This window comes from Tenrec ecaudatus, chromosome 2, assembly GCF_050624435.1.
Source record: "Tenrec ecaudatus isolate mTenEca1 chromosome 2, mTenEca1.hap1, whole genome shotgun sequence".
NCBI classification, from domain to species: Eukaryota; Metazoa; Chordata; class Mammalia; order Afrosoricida; family Tenrecidae; genus Tenrec; species Tenrec ecaudatus.
In genome coordinates this window covers 102,026,053-102,029,500 of record NC_134531.1, presented here as the reverse complement: position 1 = coordinate 102,029,500, position 3,448 = coordinate 102,026,053, and the positions used below count along the sequence as shown (strand labels likewise).

Below are 3,448 nucleotides of genomic sequence, written 5' to 3'. Positions count from 1 at the left end.
TTTGTTGGGTTCTAAAAATGTCCATGGAATTGAGGACATGGTTGGCTGTGCACAAGAAATGCAGCTTGGGAAGATTCTGTGTGGTACACAATGAGCATTCCATCGATTATATAAAGGTGAGTGGAAGAGGCTGATTCGTCCACTGAATCTCTGCTGTGACAAGAACTCGATTATGTGGCTGTCTGGAACGTGTACCATAGCCAAAGTTTATTGTGGCTAAGAAAGCAACAAAACTATTCAGAGCTGCTCCATGCATGTAACATTAATGACCATGTCAGATGACAGCTGTGAAAGTCTTTGGGTTCATTCTCTGTAGGACCCTTGATCAGTGCCCAAGTGTTGTGTCATTATTGTCAGAGAGTTCACCCTAGTGTGGGCTCTGGAGCTGCAATGGTTACAGTGATGTGCTGTGTCGGCCCAGGAAAGCTATTAATTCATTAGCACCAATGACAAATGACCCTGAGCACCAAACATGGCAAGTAGCTCTCATAGCGTACACTCGCATCTTGGTGCAGCAAACCCAAATCACTTGTCCAAAAGTGAATCTGTTCAGTCAGCTGTATTCCAAAATCAGTGATAAAACCTATGATGTAATGACCAAGTTTGTTGCCATTTTGGCCCAGATATACTGAACTCAGTCATAATATCACTATCTCCTTATAAAGAAGTTGGCACACCCATATGGCTTCTGTAGTTGTCATCACCCAGTTCTGGTTTCCTCTTTTATACTTTCTGGCATTATCCCTACCTGTGTCATTGTCCTTAACACAGATTTAACATGTCCCAAACAAAAAAACAAACTCCTTGCTAACAAGTCGATTGTAATTCATAGTAGCTTTATAGGACAGAGTAGAACTGACCCAGTGTGTTTCTGGGACTCTAACTGTTTACAGGACTAGAAAGACTTTTCTTTATTCCATGGAGCATCTGATGGTTTTGAACCATCGACTTCTCAGTTAGCAGCCCCAAATGTAACCACTACACCACCTGAACTGCAAAAAGATTCCCATAATTCAATATAACTCAAATTGTAAACTATCCACATTAATATACCCTGCCCCTCTGGAAGTACCAAAAAAAAAGGTAAAGTTTCTGTTGCTCTGTTATTTATTATGCCAAGACTAAGAAAAAAGGGGTGAGGGGAGAGTAAAAGAAAGAAGGGAAAATGGAAGTGGATAAAGAAGGAAAAAAGATAAAAAGAAAGGAAGAAAAATAACCTGATGCAAATTTCCAGTTACTGAGTAACTAAGCTCAAGTGATCCCTGCCCAGCCCATGGTCTTACTCATGAAAGAGATCTGTAGATACCAACCTTCCACATCACTCTCCATTGAAGGCATCACCATTCTGAAGAATACCAGTGAAGACACGGAAGAGCTGGTAGACCTGGTAGCAGGCCATAGCCACAAAATTCAGAAGGAGGAACAAAAGCCCTTGCCTCCCGAATCTTTTGAGTACATTGATGACTAAGGGGCAGGACTCAAGGGACCAGATGAAGAAGATTGTGCAGGCTCCTGTTGCATAGGCCGTGAGGACGTTTGAGCTGAGATCTGTGCTGACCTGCAGTCTCCGAGTCTTCAATTGAAGAGACACCATCTGACTAGTTAGTGTGGGCTTCCACAGAACTCGGTTTCCAAATAAATATATTAATATCTCAAAAAAAGTCACTTCAATGACTGATGCACCCAATATGTATCGCTGGATGTATTGTTGTTAGTGGCAGAGGAGTGAAGTCTGGCCCCTGGCAACCTGGTGTGTGTCACTGTAGTCTTTTAAAATAAAACTACTGTAATCATTTCGGTCCAAATGCCACTAATGTAAGAGTTATTCCCCCAAATGCATGCCACTTTCATTTTGCTCCACTTGGCTTGTGTTGTTGTTAAGTGCCATCACCTCAAATCCGGCCAATAGCTGCTGTAAGCACAACAGAATGACACAGCGTGTGTCGGTGGCATCTTCATAATTGGTCCCAAGTTCTGAGTCATTGTAGCCATGGTGCCAATCCATATCCTCAAGGGCTTCTCTATGCTTTTCTGGCCCTCTAGTTTACCAACCACAATGTCCTTCTCTAGAGACTGGCCTCGCTGCAATATGTCCAAAGTATGTAAGAAAAGTTTGCTAACCTTGCCTCTAAGGAGCACTCTGCACTTTTTCCAAAACAGATAGGTGAGTCCTTTTAGCGGTCCATGGTACTTTCATTATTCATTTTCAGCACCGTAATTCAAATAGTTGATGATTCTTTGGTCTTCTCTATTCAATGTCTAACTGATATGCAGATGAGGCCATATAAAATACCATAGCTTGGGTCAGGCACACCTTAGTCCTCAAAGTAACATCCTTACTTCTCAATACTCAAAAGAAGGTCTTGGGAAGCATATTTACCTAATGCAACATATCTTTTGAACAACTGATTGTTGCTTCCATGAACATTGGTTGTGCATCCAACCAAGACAAAGTCTTGACAATTTCAACCTTTTCTCCATTTATCATGATATTCCCGGTCTATACAGTTGTGAGAATTGTTGGTCTTTACATTGAGTTGTAATCCATACTAAAGGCCACACTTTTAGATCTGCATCAGCAGATGCTTAAAATACTTCTCATTTTCAGCAAGCAAAGTTGTATCATCTAGATATCGAGGGTTCTTAATAAGCTTTCCTTCAATCTAATGTCACATTCTTCTTCATAGAATCCAGCCTGCCTGATGCTTTGCTCAGCAGACAGATTGACGAAGGATGGCGAGAGGGCACAATCCTGTCCTACTCCTTTCCTGATCACAAATCGTGCGATATGCCCTTCTTCCATTTGCACTACTGCCTTTTGATTCATGTACAAGTTTTGCATGAGCACAATGAAGTGCTCTGGAATTCCTGTTCTCAAGGTTATCCATAGTTTGTTATGATCCACACAGTTTAATGACTTGGCATGGTCAATAAAACACAAGCAAAAATTTTTTTTCTGGTATTCTCTTCTATCAGCCAAGGTCCATCTGACGTCAGTCAGGATATCCCTTGTTCCATGTCCTCTTCTGAATCTGGCCTGAACCTCTGGCAGCTCCTTGTCAATGTCCTACTATAGCCATTGTTGCATGATTCTCAGCAAAATTTTACTTGATTTTGTTCTATAGTTTGAGCATTCTGCTGGGTCACTTTTCTTTGGAATGTGTAAATATATGGATCTCTTCCAGTCAATTTCCCAAAACTCTCTTCCAAATTTCTTAGTAGAGATAAGTGAGTGCTTACAGTATTTCATAAACCTTTTGAAACATTTCAGTACCAGGAGTCTTGTATTTGGCTAATGCTCTCAGTGTAGTTTGAACTTCTTCCTTCAGCACCATTGGTTCTTGTTCATATGCTTCCCCGAAGATAGTGGAATGTTGATTAGTTCTTTTATGTACATGACTGGGTATACATCCATGGCTTTTACAGGAATGTATGTGCAAACAACTGG

At 41.1% G+C, this 3,448-nt stretch overlaps 1 pseudogene; it reads left to right on the top strand.

Moving 5' to 3' along the window:
• Nucleotides 1–278: 278 nt before the first annotated feature.
• Nucleotides 279–1,468, top strand: LOC142440050 (26S proteasome non-ATPase regulatory subunit 1 pseudogene; annotated as a pseudogene).
• Nucleotides 1,469–3,448: the final 1,980 nt, after the last annotated feature.